Source organism: Megachile rotundata, chromosome 1 (assembly GCF_050947335.1).
Source record: "Megachile rotundata isolate GNS110a chromosome 1, iyMegRotu1, whole genome shotgun sequence".
Lineage (NCBI taxonomy): Eukaryota > Metazoa > Arthropoda > Insecta > Hymenoptera > Megachilidae > Megachile > Megachile rotundata.
In genome coordinates, this window is record NC_134983.1 from 8,596,382 (window position 1) to 8,617,924 (window position 21,543).

General features: G+C 35.7%; 1 protein-coding gene and 1 long non-coding RNA gene across 13 annotated transcripts in view; one reads left to right on the forward strand and one right to left on the reverse strand.

The window, feature by feature from the left end:
- Positions 1-21,543, forward strand: part of LOC100880704 (agrin) — a 656,625-nt gene that overhangs the window by 488,777 nt on the left and 146,305 nt on the right. The gene's annotated exons all lie outside the window — the stretch shown is intronic.
- On the reverse strand, positions 1,021-2,538 carry LOC143264610 (uncharacterized). The gene is made up of 2 exons (XR_013038411.1): positions 1,252-2,538; positions 1,021-1,156 (listed from the first exon to the last, which is right to left on the reverse strand). It is a non-coding gene; the product is annotated as an uncharacterized LOC143264610 (long non-coding RNA).

Below are 21,543 nucleotides of genomic sequence, written 5' to 3' on the forward strand. Positions count from 1 at the left end.
GAATCAGCAAGAATAACGCGGCACGTAACAACGATAAAACGGATAAGAGGAAAAAAGGAGAGGGAAGTCGATAAAATTTGAAAGCGTAAGGGATGTGAATAGGCAGAGGCGGCAAAACAGAGCGTACAGTTCGAAATGTATTTTATCACTCTCGGATCTCTTTTTACCGGGGCTCGTCTGCTGGGATCTCACCGCCATGAATTAACCATCGGCCGATACCCGATTTTTGCTCCGGCAGGAAGCTTGCCCCTGGGTCGTCGCGCGCTGATTCTCAAAACGATCTTTTATTCAAACGAGCCTACACGCGCTTGTATCGACACGTAACGCTCCAGAACACGGCCACCGTGAAAATCTTATGGCTTCTCGCGAATGGAATGCATTACGCGAATCGACAGACTATGGGGCGGTCGGGGTGCGAAGGGGTTGTGGCGAACGCCGAGACGATGTTCATGGAGATTACTTGGAATTCTTTCAAGTTTCCGCAATTGCTCGGGCTGCAGGGACCTCACGAAAAATTGAACGCGAAAACTTCCGGAACTTCGATACTGCTCATACTCGGAGATTATCATCTATTTTAGATACGGATCTGGGAGGTATACTTACTTTATAGTGCAACATAACAGCTATACATTTTCGCTGCTCTGTTTAATATATGAACTCTTTGTCTTTGATGGTGAAAAAGTAATGTCTTTCTGAGAAATTAAATCAGTATTCTTTGTTAAAGAATAAAGTTCGATGGATTGTATAGTATAGCTAAACTACAATGTTTTTAAAAGATGTAAGAAAAATTCGAAATTACAAAGAGTAACAAATGTTGCATAAAAATTATGATTGTACTACAAGAGTTTTTATAAGATAAGAAACATTAACTGTAAAATTTGCTATTAATTTATGTTCGACAAAATATATGAATTTCATTGTACATTATTTTGAATTAGACAATCATGTTTATCTTAGGTTCAAGCTCCAGCATTAGATTCAAGCAATGGGTCGAACAAAAAAATAAACAACTATAAGATGTTTTCTTCAAGAAAACGTGAATAATTCTGTATATTGCATGTTGCAAGTCAAATTTTGTACCTATAAGTCAGGCTAAGTCCACATTTTTCTCCCTATTGATTTTTCTATAATAAACATGTCCCTACTTTCGTAACATCTGAAAGCAAACTTGAAGTTAATTATAGAAAGTGGACATAGAATTATATCAGTGTTTTCAGAAAATTAATTAAGATAATTAGAACACGTTCGCACCGTATCAGAGAGGACTATCGAAAAAGAACGTCTAATCCATTTGGTAGCTTTCTCCCTGTAAAGTTGATCATGCCTGCTCGTATTATCACGTTGGTCGTTTCCCTTGTTCTTCCTTTTTAACCAAGTACCTTCGTCTTTTTCCGTTCTTATCTTATCTGACATGGTTCTGCTTCGTTGCAGCGCATACAGCGCTGTCTTCTAGCTTCCGTGTTATTAAGCAAAACAGCCAACGACTATAGCGTTCTCCATCTGGTTGTAGCGGTCAAAAGATAGCTTCGCATGTTTTTATTATATCGTAAACAAGCGATTCGAGTGCTCTACCACTATAATCTAGTACTATACTATATCTAGTGCTCTCAAAGGTTACTCGAGAAGTTAGAATTTTACGGGAAACGACAGGTGAACACCTCCGGTAATACCTGAGACATTATTTCAGACCGTGGCGAATGTCGCGGTACCCTATCATTTAATCGCGAGCATACTTCTAGTCGGAGGACCCCCCTCCTTATTCGTCCGAGCATCGTCTCTCTAACAGCTTTCTCGTGTGCACGTAAATTATTATGCGGGCAAACAATGCGGAACGAGCGCAGCAGCCCCGTGTTAAACATCCGGGGGTCCCTCGTGGTTTTGCAGGATGAGCTTTCCTCGTGACGTTCTCCCCTTTTTCTCGTGCTACGTCCATGTACTCGTAACCCATGGTATTCCTCTTCGTGTTATAGAGTATTTAAGGAGCCATACAGGTGGACACGCTGCTTCCACGGTGGTCTATCAAGCGACAGAGTGCAAGTAGCTAGGTAGCATGTAGAAGTTATGGAACCGGCGATCCTCGATTACTGGTTCTAGTGGCTTTGAGAAAATTCGAAATTTCTTAATTTAACACTTAACACTAAACCTATCGACATGTGTACTTAATTTGAAATTAAAAATCAGGTTAAAAAATAAATAAACAATCGACGAAATATAAATTAGTACACATTTATTCTTTGTCTTGATGAAAATCAATGCTGATTTCAAGGAATGTACTTTGACAAAATGTGTGCCTTATTGTGAGAAACTTGTGGAGCGGTCATTTGACCGGTTTGGTAGATTTAATGTTAATGTAATACTGGAAAGGTGACTCACCATTTTATACAGAATTTGAAATAAATTTGAACTGAATCTATAATACTATACGTATGTATAAACATAGTGTAGCAGACAATAGTAACAATTAATAATAAAGAAACAGTGACATTAAATGAATTCAGTAGACCTTTCAACCAAAATATTTTAAGACTGATATTTGACAAAAGCAAAACTATGAACTTTGAGGTAATAAAATTTGCACCATGTATATTGATCGTACAATTTTTAATCAAGCAGAAAAGTCATAAGATTAGGTTATTCACTTAATAGAACATTTCTCTGGTGTAATAGAATTGCAAAAACCGTGGAAAGGATGTTGGTATAGAGTGCGTGGTGAGCTTCTATCATCCACGAGAAGGAAGCAGGAAGGGTAGTCGAGCATTTCCGGTGATGTGACGTGAGTCGGAAGCGAAGGGATCGAGGCTGATATCAGAGTCGGAAGGGACTCCCTTAAGCCGATAAAATTAATTTAATTTCTCATCGCTTTCGCCAGACTACATACTTGATTACGTGGTGAAATGATAAAAAGATAGACGCGAATAATCTTCGTTAATCCAACGGAACTGTACGGAATCTTGAAACTACATTTTCATGTCTTCGAGTCCTCAATTTTTAGATACTTCTACTTTAGAAATTAATCACAATATTAACTAATGGACTTTTACAAAATTACAAATTTTTTACAAAATTTTTTTTAAATTGCATTTATAGTCACGTCAGATTTTTAGTGACTGTCTAAGTTAAATTGTGAATTTATAGCTATAATTGTTAGGTGTGGGATGTATATTATAACGCGAGGGTTAGAGTTTCAGTACAGGTCTCAATATAAGTCTCATTGTCAGTACAAGTTTTCAGCGATATAACAACTTAATGGTTTTTCATTCCATTTGTAGTTTAAAATCAATTCACTAAATCAGACTAAATCAGAATTCACAGAAATCTCTTTTCTGTTCACAGATATCTCCAAATTAAAAAATTTTTAAATTGACAAAATTAATTTTCAAATGAAGTTCTCATTGCAAGTTTTCACGTCCTCAAATTTTCTAGTTAAAGTTCTTAAACTTTCAAACACAAAGTCACAAATTTACAAATGAAGAAATTAAGAAATTGTCAAGTTTTGAAGTTTACTTTAAATCGCCCAGTTAAAGAACTTCCATTTATATGGCCTTTTCCGTGACGTTTTCCACTTCTGTTCCGCAATGATTTATCGGGGATTCTATAAGGTTTGACAAATTTCGAGCTATTCTTATCGCAATCTCTGTCAGAATGGATTATAAGTTATCGAGGAATGCGAGGCACGCGGTATAAAGGAAGATAAGCTCTTCAAGCTCGTTTTAGCCCGCGCTTATAGTTCCTTTCTCTTCCTTCTTCCTTTTATCTGTTCAACTGTTTCATTTATCCTTTTTATTCGCCGGCGTACGGCGCAAATACGTTCACCGAGATAGCCACTGATCGTTCCGGGATAACTGGAACGATAGCGAAAAGAATTTAGAGGGGATTTTGAACGTGTATTAATCGAGGAGGAAGCGAAAATTGAAAGAAGACAATGAAGAATAAGAATAAGGGATAAGAGGTCTACGTGGCGGGAAACTTGATTATATGTGGCAAACAAGATATGATTCTACGACAGGAAATAACCAGAAAATATGACGCGAAATTTTTCTTTCTTAGAAAAAATTTGTCTTGTCTTTTACGTAGATTATTATAAATTACCTGTATTTTCATTTACGTTCATTGTATTTAGAAATAAAACAGTGCAAGAACAGATGACTATTTCGTGTTGGAGAAATATGGCGAACAGTTTACAAACTGATTGCCCGCTTTCGAGAATTGTACAAGAATCGATTGTACAGGTTAGAAGATCCTACAGATCCAAAACAAATCGATGTTTTCCAACACGATTACTTGTTTAGCAGCCACTGCGATGAACAAGTATCTATCGAGTAGACTAGTAGTTTTATAAGGTAACAGATGTCTAAGAAACTTCACCGAAGTACTATCGCAACTTCATATCGGTTCTTTTCCGCAGCTCAGATTTGTTATCTCGAAACTTTCATTTATTTCTGCCAATTTGAGGAACTTATTTTCAGACGTACAGGTGAAAGAAGTCGTAAATTTCTTTTGGAAGTGGAATCATAACTCCGCCAATTCGACAGTAAACGCGAAGATATGGTCTGAATTGAGAAATTTAAAGATTTACAAGCTTCGTTGCGGACCAAGATTAGGTTCTTTTGTCGAGTTAAAAATAGTCAAATTCATGAATCCACAGGGTTAGGTATTTCGAAATTTTAAATTTACCGAGTTAACAATTTTTTGAGTTCCAGAATTTAGGATTTTAGAAAATCGGAAATTTTTTAGCTTTGTAAATTTCAGTTTTTTTTTAACATTTCGGACACCGTATTTCCCGAATAAAATGGGAGCAGCTGAATCGATTCTGAGTGATTTACATCGGGAATAAAGTAGATACACGAAGATTTATTTCAGCGTAAATAAAACGAACGTTAAGTTAATTACCAATTCAAATTGGATTCGATTCGAGTTCACAGGTTCCACGATGTCTCGTAGTATCGTAACCGGAAAGCAATTCGAGCGTTATTAATAAGTTCGAGGACGAGATCGACAATTTTTCCGATGTTAGACGTCGTCGAGCACCGAAGAAGCGGCAACGTCAAAGCCAATGGGATGTAATTAAGTTAATCGTAGACTATCTCCTTGGTACACTTCATTACATTCTCGAGACTTACCTCGGCGGTGTTCGATGAACTTTTATCTAACTTCGAGCAACGATAAATCCTCGATATAGTCAATTTTTCTTATCCGATCGTTGGCCAACGCCTTCTTCATCAGAATGGAAGAAAGAGATTAGTTTTCGTTCACAATCGATTTCCAATGTGAACGATTTAACGTTAATTCTTATTTTTCGTTCGTTAGTGTCATTCTACAATTTAGAAAATATAATAAATGATTTACCTTTTGTATATCATCTATAAAGAAAAAATTGTAAAAGTGTAAAATGAAATGTCAGTCTTATTTTAAAACACAAAGCAAATATGATGAAAGTCATTTGGATGATAATAAAGACATAATAAAAGTATTTCCATAATAATGAGATATTTAAACAATTTTTCTACGTTATTTAGCTCAGTTAATTCAATCAAATTAATTTATTTAATCATGTATATATGCTAATAAAAAACACAGCGAGTGAAATAAATTTTATTGATGGAAAATTGTCCGATCGTATCGCGATGATATAATATTTAGTTGACCTATCAGCGATATGCTCGATAGGATACAGTAATTTTGATAATCAACTAAAACGTTGATTGAATATGCCTTGACGTGAATAGCACGCGGGTAAATTATTTCCGAGAAGCTTATGAAACACGGTGATGATCTCGTGTTTAACGATAATATCGATTTGATCCCTGCTTTTCATCGGAAACTATGCAATAATAAAAATATTGAATTACATACGATATCCTCTTGTTGTGTACTAATGCATTCAGAAATGTTACATATTTTTTTAAATATATCATGTATTAAGAATATCGATTTTTCAGTAAATTTCAGTTGTATTAGTGTTCATTTTTTCATTGAATATTATTTATACAAGTATTCATTGTTTCATTAGACATTTATCATATAAGTGTTCACTTTTTCATTAAATATCAATTATACAAGTATTCATTCTTTCATTGAACATCGATCATATAATCATTCAATTTTCAGTGAACGTCAATGATAAAATTGTTCATTTTATATTTGTGAAATAATACATTCCTCTTTGATGTATCAGCTATAACCCGACGGAAAAAGAAATTAATTCGGACATAATATCACGTTAACGTTACACGTTCACATATCAAGCCTATCGAATTGCCTCACCTGTTAAAACGAATTTTACCTACCAAATTTGCAACAGTATCAACAATTTCTAACCGCGAACGAGAAACAACGATTTGAAACGCTGCTACACCATTGGCTTGCAAATTCGCAAGGGTATCGAATACCCCATCATACTTCGCCTCTTTGACCGAATATTTCGCACGAGATAAATCTGTTTCATTGTTCTATTTTCTGGAACCTCGGGATTTCCACCAAACGTACAAGGTACACGTCCGAAACGGATATTTCAGTAGCTTTATCGCGCATTTATAGCACCGTTGAAACAATATATTATAGTGCAGTCAAAAGCAAATCTTGCCTTACTGGGAGGAATATGATACTCATGTGTGAAGAGGCTTCTTAGAGGTGGATTTCGTAATCGAAAACTTAGAGGTGGATTAAGAATTTTGAGATACAAGAATTGTTGAATTTTGGAATTAGAGGATTTACGAATATGGAAATCTAGGTATTTTGCGTTGGAGAATTTGAAGAATTTAGGGACTTGGAGAATTGAGAAGTTAGGAAAATCAAATTTGGAGATTTAGGGATTCAGGAATGTAGGGGTTTGAGAATTTAGGAATACAGGAATTCAGGAACCTAGGAATTTAGGTACCTAAGGATCTAAGCATCAAGGGATCTAGGTATTTAGGAATATAGGGACCTGGAAATATAGGGATTTATAAATCTATGAGTCTTCAAATTTAGAAATCTACAAATATAGTAGGAATATAATAAATTTCGGAACCTAGGGAACTAGAGATCCAGGGATATAGGGATATAGGGATTTAGGGATCTAGGGATCTAGGGATCCAGGGATCCAGGGATCTAGGGATCCAGGGATCTAGGGATTTTGGGATCTAGGTATTCAGGGACTTAGGGATTTCGGGATCTAGGTATTCAGGGACTTAGGGATCTCGGGATTTAGGTATTCAGGGACTTAGGGATTTCGGGATCTAGGTATTCAGGGACTTAGGGATTTCGGGATCTAGGTATTCAGGAATTTAGGGATTTAGGGATTTAGGGATTTAGAAATTTAGAAATTTAGAGATTTAGGAATCTTGAATTCTAGGGATTTAGGGATTTAGAAATTTAGACATCTAGGTATCTTGAATTCTAGGGATTTAGGGATTTAGAAATTTAGAGATCTAGGTATCTTGAATTCTAGGGATTTAGGGATTTAGAAATTTAGAGATCTAGGGATTTAGAAATATAGGGATTTAGGGATTTAGAAATTTAGAGATCTAGGGATATAGAAATCTAAGATTCTTGGTATCTATGGGTTCCAGTATTTAGAGATGCTGAGGTCTATGGATCTATAGGTTTAGAAATGTAGGGATATACACAGATATTGGAATCTAGAGATTTAAGGATCTCATGATGTATTGAAAAATTTAGGAATTTAGAGACATAGAAATCTAGATATCTAGATATTTAAGAATAGAATGCAATGATTTGGAAATGCAAATATTTAAAACTCTAACAATTTCAGAATGTACGAAATTTGGAAAACAGTATTGTCGATGTTCTGAATTTGGAAAACAGTATTGTCGAAGTTCTGAATTTGGAAAAACCTATAAATCGAGTGTCTCGAAAGCGAGGAAAGTTGATGATTCCAAAGCTTGAAATTGACAAATTCGAAATTTAATACGAAATTTTGAAAATTGATAAAATTTTCAAATTTACACGTGTATTCTATGTTACACTCTTGTGTACGTCCTCAAAACGCTCGGATCCATACATCTTCATTCCATGGAACGGCGTTATCCTTCCTCTTCTTTCGACTGCTTTCCCGAACTGACTGTTCGCGACGATATTCTTTTTCTGAAAAATAGAGAGAGAAGACATGTACCGGCAGTTCCGTATTCGCGACCGCGGCAAGCCTCGAGAAAATATCCAGCGAGGGATATAAATTCGATCTAAGTCCTCGCGGGAATCCCTTGGCCGTGATTTAGGCGGATTCGATGCAGGGTGAACACGTCTAACGCTTTCCCGGATAGCGTCGTTATGATACAGGACACACGTGTCGCGTATTTTTCAGGAATACCAAGGCGCTCGTTTCGACGCTGAATAAACCTTTAAAAGCGAGCTTTCTCGCGTCGAGACAACGAAAGACTGGCGGATTCTTCGGCGAGGAATGCTTTGTTCCTCGAAGAACATCTCTTGATGAGGAAATATTACCCCTTTGGTAGAAACTGTGAAAGCACCCGCGAAACAGACGATGCTTTTTTATGGTAGCTTGATGCGCTTGCGATGTCTCTCTTCGTAATTTCTTCCTTGGAGATATTTCGTCATTGTCATTTGTCGTTGTTGTTCTACCTTCTATTTTCTAATAACTGTTGCAGTCTTTTTTTATCGCTGGAGCATGAAGACGTCGATTGGATTCATCCAAACAAACTAGGTTATTTATCAGCCTCTGATCAGTAACAGAAATTTTCAAATTTTTGTAATTAAAAATACGGTAATATCACATTTAGTTAAGTCATTTTAAAAAAATTTCGAAAAACTTTAATATGTTCTTGAACGTTAACACTATATTTAACGAATTGCATAAAAATTTTCTGTAATTTGTACAAAATTGTGTTTAAGAGTTTTATGTGCTCAAGTAATTCAGAGGAGGAGCAATTACAGATAATCCTTTTGAAACACTTTACAACGTACGCAGCATTTTGCAAAGTGATGTATGTAATCGAAACACGATTATCGTCATTAGCAAAATCACGAAACAGCAATGTCACGTTATTGTGCATTATACGATACTTGGTCACGCGATTATCGGCTGCCTCGTATATCATTCATGAGAAATTGATGTGCCGATACTGATTTTATAAAATACTAATTGATACCAATTATCGTGAAATATGAGCACGGACCTAAGTAGCATTAACGTTGTACTTCAGTTACGCTGATCGCGTGTTTCGACCGTAATAAATTATATTATTCGGCTTAAGCATCCTAAATGTAACATTCGATCTGATCGTTAAGCCTTGTGTTCCGTGCCGAGATCGACGAGATATTGCGTTCTTAAAACATTCATTTTCAGAAATAAAATAGTCGAAAAACAACGCAAATTTATTGCGGTTATTCTCTTTAAAAAAAATCTATTTTCGCAGCGTAAATCGTTCACGATCGTTAAGCCCGTACACAACGGCACAAACTTTATAGTGCAAGCGCATAAATATTTATTGTTTTCGAAGAAAGTATAGTCGTAAAACGTAGTTTTACTGCTTTCTACACGGTCCAAGATAAACCAAATGTTCACTACTTCCCGTTGTTCAAGTATTTCATCATGTGCAGGTCCTTTTCCACTTGTCTGACCACATACGACCTCCATTCTGTTTGTCTGGACAGACCCCTTCTATTTATATGGCGTTCACGTACAATGTCATACTACTTGTCTGATCATACAGAACGCGTTTCTTCTCTGACCATGCACAGTTCTCGTTTTAGTTGTCTGCCCATGCATGGGTTTGTTCCACTTGTCACATCTGTATTTCGCGTTACTAATTACATTCGTATCCAACCAAACAAATTGTCAGTCTTTATATATTTTAAGAGACTACTGTTCTTAGAGAGACTTCTATTGTTCATTCTCTTTATCTCATAAAATACTGTATTTTATCGTTTTCTATTATAATATTGTCTTTCATTGTTACACAATGACACGTAACACAAAATTTAAATTATTAAATACGGTTGGTCAGACAGTTAGCTTCAGGAGTCATATTGGTATGATTCATCTATTCAAATTATCTCAATTAATTTTTCGTTGTGTAGTGTACATATGTAGTCATATTAAGTTGGCACATATGTAGTTGTATTAAGTTGCCACATATGTAGTTATATTACGTTGTCACATATGTAGTTATATTACGTTGTCACATATGTAGTTATATTAAGCTGTCACATATGTAGTTATAGTAAGTTGTCACATATGTAGTTATAGTAAGTTGTCACATATGTAGTTACATTAATTTGTCACATATGTAGTTATATTACGTTGTCACATGTGTAGTTATATTAAACTGTCACATATGTAATTGTAGTAAGTTGTCACATATGTAGTTATATTAAGCTGTCACATATGTAGTTATAATAAGTTGTCACATATGTAGTTATATTAAGCTGTCACATATGTAATTATATTAAGCTGTCACATATGTAGTTATAGTAAGTTGTCACATATGTAGTTATATTAAGCTGTCACATATGTAGTTATAATAAGTTGTCACATATGTAGTTATATTAAGCTGTCACCAATGTAGTTATATTAAGCTGTCACATATGTAGTTATAGTAAGTTGTCACATATGTAGTTACATTAATTTGTCACATATGTAGTTATATTACGTTGCCACATGTGTAGTTATATTAAGTTATATAGTTATACTAAATTGTATTATTGTAGAAATTTAAAATTTTGCAAAAGAGTTATTCGCACGAAAACGAGCTTATACATGCACGATATAAAATTGAACTAACATACGCACAAGCGGCCACGAATCACGCATGACGTTTTCAAAACGCTTCCATGATTCTTCATGCCTTGTATCACGAACCGCTCTCCCGGAAAATTAATGTCGAGAGCGGTATTTTAGATTGATTGCTGTGGAGAATGATGAGAAGATGGTGAGATTCGGCTTACACACGATTTTTCTGTGACATAACTGATATATTGTAACCCATTTAATCCCCGTATCCGTATCGTATCTTCAAATCCTTCGTAATCAATGATACGCGACTACGAATATTAATTCAGTACCCTAAAACATTTCTGGGGAAATTGTTTTTATCAAACATCCCTTGTGACAAATTTACTTTTTGACAAAACACGTGCTACAATGTCAACTTCGTACCGAATATAAAATTTTTGTTAAAAAATTGTTACTCTAACGCAAACTGAAGACTGATCTTTGATTCGGTGTCGACAATAAAATTTTGTCTATTCTTAAATTTTCTTTATCGACTTTCTGTTATTAGTACAACGAGAACGACTGAACTTTGATTCGATGTCAATAATGAAATTGTATAAAATCTTAGATTTTCTTCGTCGATTTATTATTGTTATAGTAACGAGAACTAAGAAGACTGATCTTTGATTCAGTGTCGGTAACGGAATAGTCCAAGTTCTGAAATTTTCCTGATCGAGTAATGTTTAAAATTTGAAACGACATGATGTCAGATCATCTAAAAGTAGACGACGCGTATATTGTTGAGTTTCGACAATTATCGCTAGGAATATTTTCAATTCGCTGGAGTTATCTCCAGCAGTGTCGAGCAAGGCTGACACCAGGGACGGATAATTTAACGATCCTCGAGCGAGAACTAATATCGCTGGCTCCCCTAATTCAAGGCCGGTTCTCCATTTACCTCTCTCAATTTCGGGGCGTCTTAGGCGTCTGCCTCGTGGAGCTCTTCAATTATTACGGCCGCGAAGCTCGCCGTATTTTCAGGCCGTTTTGACGATAACTGATGGGACTGCAAGCTTTGAGCGAACCTCGTAGACGTTTATACGAGGGATCCGACACACGTAACGCCGGGAACATTGTTTTCTGCGTACAGCATCGTCTTTCTTGGCTCACGTAGCTATCCGAGCTCCACCGTCGCGTCGTTTAGGCACAATGGTAACGCGCGTTGTTACCTACGAAATTTAATTCCGCCAACGGGCATTCTTACCCGACCGAGCATGATTTATAATGACATTGAACCGGCGGAGCAGCCTATAGAACGCACGGCTGTGCGTGTATAAGTTGATATCACGCTGAAATATCGTCCCCGATGCCAGTCTCGCCAACACGTAAATACTTTCTCTGTCGTTGCTCGATGAGTTGTTTCTCTGCTGTTTACTCTGCAAACAACGAGATAGTTGTGATAGATGGACAAGATACCTCAGAGTTCTTCATTGTCGGCGCGCTTGTTGCATAACGAATTTTCAGATTTATTGCCGGCATCTTTGCCAGACATGTATGCTTCTGGTTTCGAACTTTCGCGTGTAGAATTCAGTAAATTATAGTCGAGAGCGCGGGTAACGAATATTAAGCACGGTATGTTGCTTTCGATGTTGAACGCATCTTAATCCTCGCGTTTTGAATCCACTTGTGATTAAACTTTACTTATCTCTTACTCTCATTGTTTTCAATTAAGGCTTTGTGGGTTACGATGGTCATATTTTGTAGATCTATTATACAATATTTTGTAGACGATAATTTTGTGGACACACACTATTTTTTATAATTAATATACGTAACAGGTTTAGTAAAATTTTATTTGAGTCACGCAGTCAATGACTATGACTTTAGTTGAAAACAAACTATTTTAGATTGCAAGCAGCATTTGACTGAATAGAAAAATAATATTAATTACATGCAGCGTTCAATTCTTCATTCAGTTCCTTCACTTCGAAAATAAAATCTGAACGATCTCCAACTTTCTGTGCGAACTTTTCCATAATCACACGATTATAACACGATATGATTACGAACACGTGACATTATTGTTAGTAATTTATTTGAGCCTATGGCGAAGGATTGCGAGGATTCTTATGTATAACAATAATTCACCATTGTTCGTGTATCAGAGGTACGAGCCGAGTAATCAACTGCAACATCATTGTTTATCCTGACAGTTTCTTGCCAACTCAACGCCATTTTTCTTCTTCTGTCTTCGTCCTTATCTACATGCTTCTATTCATGCGCAATGGAAACATGCTGCGCGTGTGAAATTTAATTCTCGCGTTCCCGTACTTCTCCAGGGTTGGGCTTCAGCAGGATTGATAACGACATTGAATCAGTAGATTCGCGTAATCGCCAGCTACATTTCGGTATTGTTGCTGATACAATGCGTACTATTACCGTGAAATACTGAGCTTGATACGTCGCGCACTATGTTACGGATTTGGCTTCATTTACGTGCAAGTATGTTTCCCTACAATGGAATATTTCGTTCGAACTTAAGAATTACTATATTATACTGTTTTTACCGATTTCGCATGCGACTTTTTGCTCCAGAGATTTCAATTTTAGAAAAATTCATATTATTTAAATTACGTCGAATATTATCGATTTCAAGAAGTAGAGAAAATATACTCGATTTGATGAGAAGTTAAAAAAATGGGATTTGTGGTACAACTTACTGAAGATACAAAATTTTAAATTAATAAATACATGAACATATAATTGATTTCTAATACGATGAAACAGTTAAGAATCTCATAGAATTTAAACGATACGCATATTTGAAAATGTAGTAATTTTTGAAGGAACATTTCTGAAATGAATAATTGTATGCTTTGAAAACATGCATAGTTATCCGAACATAATAATTATGAACAGTAAAGTTTATTCAGACGTGTATTTCACTACAGATGTGTTTAATGTTCATAGTTACAATAGAGGTTATTAGTGAGATTTTGTTTCTGAATTGCTTTGACTATGACTTTAGTTGAAAACTGAAATAATACGCTGATTAATGTAGATAATTATTGAGTAAATTTTAATAGTTTGGGAAGTTTTGTATTTGGGTAGTTTTGTATTTTGCTTTACTGTAATGTCAATATTATACCCTCCGTTATACTTTATGTTTATTATATATTGTAGTTTAATAGTGTACTCCACATTGCACTCTAATACTGTACTCTACATTTTACTCCAATATTACACTCCACATTGCACTCTAATACTGTACTCTACAATGTACTCCAATATTGTACTCCACATTGCACTCTAATACTGTACTCTACATTGCACTTCAATATTGTACTCCACAATGCACTCTAATACTATACTCTACATTGCACTCCAATATTGTACTCCACATTGCACTTTAATATAGTACACTAAACTGTACTCCAATACTATACTACACTCTACACCAAAACATCCCAGTAAGAATAAGTATTATACAAAATTAGTGATTCAATTGCACGAACATCCCCATAAGAGAACAATGAAGTTCATTCAACGTAGCCATTCCGTTAAACCAGAAGAATTCCAAGAATACCTCTCTGTTTACAAACTTAAACTGCACCCTTCAAAAATATTCAGTTTCCCGTGGCTAAACATTCACTTTCCGCGCTGTTTAAAGCCGACCGTTTCGCAACGAGAGCTTGAAAACGCGTAGATAAAATATTTTGCGCATCGATCCAGTGCTGGTATCCGCGCGGAATACGAAATTCTGCCGGTGTCTCTACACGCGTTTACACGCGAAAAGCGGACGAAAGTATATGCAAACCGCCGTAAACAGACGTGTTCGCGTTGCGTCGAAACCCATGTGCTTACAGTCGAATACCAAGGCGTGAAAAAAGAGAGCCAGGCAGAAATCGCGCGCGGGGAAATCCGATGGTTCCTGATTGTTAGTTTAGCGTAGCTTTTTGCGTGGTATGAGTGTCACGCGGTGGAAACACGAGAAGAATGTCGTTCACGTGGCACCGTCACGCAATTTCATATCCGTCCGAAGCGTATCTTCTCTTCGTTTCTCCGCTCTTCTCTTTCGCTCCGTTGCTCTTCTTCCGACCGGAAACACGTAGCTGAAAGAACTGGCCCCGCAAAAGACGCGTTGAATGCGAAACCGAATGAAAGAAATCTCGAGACAGTTGTCAAAAAAGTCTTTCGCTATGTTTTTTCGTTTGTTTAATTTAGCTTAGCGGTCGCTTTTAACCGTTGTGTGCTTCGCGCTGTTTGAGAATGGTTAGTTCGTTTGTCCGCGTCAAATTTGTGCTTCATATTCTACCAATCTGGCTGTTTGCACGTGTACACCGCTTGTCTGACCAGCTACGGATTTATACTACTGCGGCGGCTATACATGGTTGCGGTAGCGTACAATTTAATACGTTTTATATCGATTTCAGTATTTGTGTGTATAATAAGTAAGGAAGTAGTGAAATATTCGTTGAAAGTTTGTAAATTAGGTGATTGGTCGATTCATAGGTAGATTGATAGATCGATAGGTTGAGGAAGTGGGAGATTGGTAGACTGGTACGCTGGTATACTGGTGATTGATGGATTGATGGATTGATGGATTGATGGATTGATGGATTTATGGATTTATGGATTGATGGATTGATGGATTGATGGATTGATGGATTGATGGATTGATGGATTGATGGATTTATGGATTTATGGATTGATGGATTGGTAGATCGATAGATTAGTAGGTTGGTAGATTGGTAGATTGGTAGATTGGTAGATCGATAGATTAGTAGGTTGCCAGATTGGTAGATTAGTAGATTGTTAGATTGTCAGTTTGTTAGATTGGTAGATTGGTAGATTGACAGTTTGTTAGATTGATAGCTCGGTAGATTGGTAGATTAGTAGATTGGTAGACTGGTAGACTGGTAGACTGGTAGACTGGCAGACTGGTAGATTGGTAGACTGGTAGACTGGTAGACTGGTAGACTGGTAGATTGGTAGATTTGTAGATTGGCATGTTGGTAGATTGATAGGTTGATAGATTGGTCGATAGGTAGATTGGCAGATTTGTAGATTGGCATATTGATAGATTGGTAGGTTGGTAGATTGGTTGATAGATAAATTGGTATATTGGTAAATATGTAAATCGGTAAATATGTGTATTGGTAGATATATAGATTAATGGATATGTCGATTGATAAATGTGTAAATGACGAGATTGGTAGATTAGTAGATTGATAGTTCAATAGATTAGTACTAAATGTGATTGATACGTAGACTTGTAGGTTGATAGACAGGTAGATTTAATTTTAAAAACCTTACAAAATTTAGAATTTAAAATTCCATTTTACAATAAAATTACAAATGCAGTAACACATGTAGCTGTTATTAATACAGGAAATGTAACTCTGCAGCAGAATTGCGTGTGTATATTATTAATAAATTATTAAATGTTCAATACCATCATACAAGGTTAACGTTGGATTCAAATATTATAATATTATCAGTGTCCAAGGTGAGAGAGACAACAGATGTGCAGACTTGAAGAACGTGGCACGATACGGCTCTAAATCCTGGACGATATTAGATAGTAGACAGACGAATAGCGTTACGTGTATCAGATACGTGCATACTGATAGAAGGAAATGCATGAATGGGTTCAGAACAATTTTACATCCATACATTGGAATATATTGAAATTTTTATTATATTATGAACGATACCTTAGATTTCGAGTAGTTTCGAGCTAGACTATTAAGTTAGAAGCAATTATTTCAAATTGTTTGTTGCATAACATTGGTTTCGAAATTTGTTTAAAGCTGTTGTTAGTTTATAAGTTTCTAGATATCGAAATTTTTTAATTCGTGGATCTTCAAATTCTTAAATTTTCGAAATTGTGAACTTTCACATTGCCGAAGTCTGATATTTATAGATTTCCAAATTTGCAGACTTTTGGATTTGCAAATTTTTAGATCTGAGTTCATCTCAAATTCTGAATTCCTGTAATTTGGAATGTTCATAATTTTCAAGTTGACACATTTTCAAATTCTCAAAAGTACTTTCAAACTTCTAAGTTTCCCTAACTTTTTAGTTACCACTTTTCCGATTTCCCAAGACCTCAAATTCCCAAATTTCCAAATTTCTAATTTTCCAAACTCCTAAACTTGAATTCCTCAATTCATTAATTCTTGAGTTTCTAACCCACTGAAGTTGTCCAAAAACAAAATCCAATTTTAAGTTCGTCCATGAAGTTCGACCAATTTTAAAAATTATTTCGCCTAAGCAGAACCAAGTCCTAATCGATGTAAATGGACCCAAGTCAACCAAAAATATTCCAAATCGATCAAAATATATTACCAATTGGTCCAAATAGATTCAAATAAATCCAAATACTTCCACATGGTACCCGGTTGATCCACAAAAACATTTACTTTCAACTATCTACACCCATTCTTTTGCATAAAAAAAACATTTCTAAAAGTTCTCCATTCGTCCCTCACCAAAGAAAAGAACACGTGTCCACGCATCACGATCGCGAACGATAAGTCGTGAATGTTTATTTGACGGATTTTCGAGTGTTTTCTACTCCGGATTTGTCGGGACACTCGTACCGATACGGTCTGTGAATATGCGCGAACATGCACGCTCTTCCACTTTGTATACCTACGCGTGTTTACGTGATAGAGATTGCACAAACGGGATGTAAAGTAAATAACAACATCCTCTATGATTGCATGCAAGCGATACAGCCGCGGGCACATAGACCGTAAGTTTCATTGTTGCCTATGGATTGTGAAACAGACGTGCACGCTTTATAACTCCGCGCTAGAATATTCGCGTCGCTTTCTAATTAGACGAATAGATTGCTGGAAACCAGTTTATTTCGATAACTATGTTTTATAGTCAACCGTCTGTGATGTTATTTTCTGAATGCCGAAAAATCTCTGAATGCTGACAAACACTGACAGTTCTTTTACAACTCGTTTTTAATCAACTTTTGAATGATTTCAACAGTAATCCTAATTGTACACGTCGTTTCGCTTATTCAAGTTGTAGCGTCGTAGTATTGTAATCGTTAAGATCCAAAGGGTTTGTGGAACAGATGATGAGGAGAAACACCTAAACTGTTTTAAAACACCATATTCATGATTCATAGAAAAATCGTAGCTAATAAACACGTTGTAAACTTGTCGCTAAAAGTCAAGACTATTTTCAACTGCCTGAAGAACCAAAACGTTAATCCAGCCTTCCTCCCTCTATCTTCTATTTCCTCCCTCTGCATCTTATGTGACTTTAGTGACGTCTTAAGAACTCTCTCCATAACCAAACAATTGTTTACCTTACACGTACGAAATTCTAACTTTCGAATTTCTAGATTTCCAAAATCGAAGATCTCCAATTTTCTGAGGCTCCAGATGCTTATATTTCCAAATCGTGATTTCTTAAATTCTTAAATTCTTACATCCCGAAGTCTTTAAATCCGGAAATTCCTAAACTCTAAAATTCATAGATTCCCCGATTTCTAAATTCTCAAATTTCTAGATTCTTAAATCTTTGTGTCCCTAAAGTCCTAAGTCCCCAAATTTTTAGGTTACCAGTCACATTTGTCTCCAAATCCAAAAATTCTTCAGATCCCACATTTTAAAACTTCCAAATTCCAAAAATCACAAAATTCCCAAAATTCCCAAAACTCCCAATATTCAACAAATTCACCAAATTCCTCAAATTGCCTAAATTTCCAAAATTGCAAATCCTCAACTCCCTTAATCCCTAATTCCCAAAGTTCCCTAAATTCCCTAAATTACCTAAATTTCAAAAATTCCAAAAATCACAAAATTCCCAAAACTCCCAATATTCAACAAATTCACCAAATTCCTCAAATTGCCTAAATTTCCAAAATTGCAAATCCTCAAATCCCTTAATCCCTAATTCCCAAAGTTCCCTAAATTCCCTAAATTACCTAAATTTCCAAAATTCTCAAAATTGCCGAAATTCCCCAAATTCCTAAAATCACCAAATTCCCAAAATTCTAAAAATTGCCCAAATTCCCCAAATTCCTAAAATTCTCAAAATTTTCAAAATTTCCCAAATTCTCTCAATTCCCAAACTTGTAAATCCCTAAATCCCCAAATCCCAAAATCCCAAAATCCCAAAATCCCAAAATCCCAAAATCCCAAAACCCCTAAATCCCAAAATCCCTAAATCCCTAAATTCCAAAATCCCATAATCCCTAAATTCCAAAATCCCATAATCCCAAAATCTCTAAATCCCTAAATCCCTAAATCCCAAAATCCCTATATTCCTAAACCCTTAAATCCTCAAACCCTCAAATTTCTAAACCATAAAATCCCCAAACATCTCCAATTGTAAAACTCGAATTCTCAACAGAATTATAAATAGCAATTTTAGCACTAAAAGCATTGAGACACCACTTATACGTCACTTACGAAATTCCAGAAGAGTCAATAACGGAGAGCGATAAGGGGACACAGGTTTCCCAGCGGTGGTGGCAAGTTCGGAATAAATTACATGTCCCGGAAATTTCGACAAATTTCGTACGAGCCGTCTTAATCCATTCCCAGAAGTTTCAATAAGAGATGTGAGTTATGGGTCGCCACAAAGTCTTCTCTATTTTTCTATCAACTTTCTGTAAATCATTCACCACTCTTTTTCAACTCCCTTCTTTATCCTTCTTGACGTAACCTTCCTACGAGCTTCATATTCATCAGATACATATATTCATTATATATATGTACATATATACACATCTGGATGTTTCGTTTGCTGCTAAGCGAATGCTATTTCACGCGATCTGTTCTTTTGCCTGACAGCTGCTCTGCAAGAATCTTTTCTACTTGACTTTTTATGAAACACGTGATGGACAAAATAGTGTAGTCAGTGCTTTGTAACGGGAAATCTTAAAATTTGGTATTTAAATATTTAACAATTTGTACATTTGTAACGTTTGATATTTGAACATTTAATAATTTGTAAATTTGTAAATTTGTGAATTTGCAGAACTGAAAATTTGAAATTGATGAATTTGTAAATTTAAAATTTATAAACATACATATGTCTAAATTTACAAATTTTACATTCATGAATTTCAAACTTTGACGGTTTGTAAATTTTTCAATTTCAAGTCCTCAAATTCATCTATAAATTTATTTGAATATCCGGATATATAAAAATTCAAAAGTTTAAAATTTCGAGAACTTGAATATTTTAAAATTTTGCTACCTAAAAATTTGAAATTTCTAAATTTTTGAGCACCAAAAAAGACCCTAAATCGGAAATTTCTTAGTACCTTTTAAATGTACAAACGTGAAATTAATTGTGAATTTTTTATATTTCTCCCTTGCATTAAAATGATACGTATCTTTTCATGAATCTACCATGAATAAATTCTTCCCGTGTGCTTGAATTATTCAATTCCATTGTTGCATGCTTTATCAATTAAAGACATAGGAAGAGCAGAATAATGAACAGTAGAATCTTTTTTCATTGTAACTGAAAGTATACAGCATTTCTCTTCCTTATCCGTCTCGTTTTTCATCTTTTGTTCGGTACACGTTCTCTAGATTTTCCTTTCGGTCTGCCTGTTCACGCGATGGGCAAAATATTAATCATTTATAGTTAATTTCGAAGGTTGTAAATCTTCGTCGACCCATGGCGTTTCCACAACTTGTTACGGTAGTGGAATTATATGTAGAGTTAGTATTATAGAGTAGAATTGATAGAGTGGCTCAGAGTCCTCCACACTGGTGTGCCCAGGTCAATGAAGGATGTAGTTCATCATCCCACTGGTAGTAACGATTGTTGTATGTTGAAGTCGTTGATAGTAACAAAGTTAATGTAAGACTGACCGAAGTAAGTAAGTTCTAAGGAAGCTGATTTAAGACTGACTCGTCGCTTCTAAACAGCCAGAAAAGAAAGCAATGCCGGAAGTTCAGGACGTGAAGGCGTTACCAAAAAAGGCCAATCAGGACAGATTGTTATTTGTGAAAAATACTGATTGGTGAGATGGTTTAGCGAATGGGATTGTAAGATTTTTAGCCTTTATTCCAGGGTTGTGAATTACATTTTGTTAACAAAGTAACCCAAAGCAATTGAGTGATTTGGGTCCTTCAAAGGAAGTAATAAATGGGCACCATGTGTTTATCATCGGAGTTCGAGCGCGTAGGCCCACTTTATTGGGGTGCACAGTTTAGGACCATGGAATAAACTTCTTTAAGAAAAGGTATATTGGTGTTAAGAAAGCGTGCTTTTCTGGCCTATTAGAAGGTTATTGTCAATTGTTAAGAACGTCAAGTTGTGGAGACGTTCATATGGTCTTAAATATCAGTTTAAAATTCCAAAGGTGAAACGTTTTTGGGTTTGACAAAATACCCATAAATATTACCTTAATTATATTCCGAGCAACTCGGAACATACTCCCCCCGTTGAGAGGGTACCGATCAATAATATAAAGTCTGGGTACTTATCTTTGAGCTGTTGACTGTCACGTGGTATCACTTACGATTACCTTGATGTCTTTGGGTGTACCTGTTTTGCTTGATTGGGTAAAGTAGTACTCGTTTGATTTCTTGATAAGAATTATTGTGACACTTCGAATGTTGATCACCTGGATGGAGTTGTCTGATTCTGGATGCATAATTGAACCAAGAAGCCATTGCAGTGATGGCGCATTATTTTCTGATTAATGTTTTCATTCAAATGAACACTGAATCTCGATGATTTGTTTGATGATTTGATTTTCGCTTGCGTAGAACTCGTTAACGAATCGCCAATAACAAATTGTTCGGAATGCAGAATAGTAAACTATTGCGTCTGATGTGACAACATGAATACACGTGATTTCACAATGATTTTGTTTG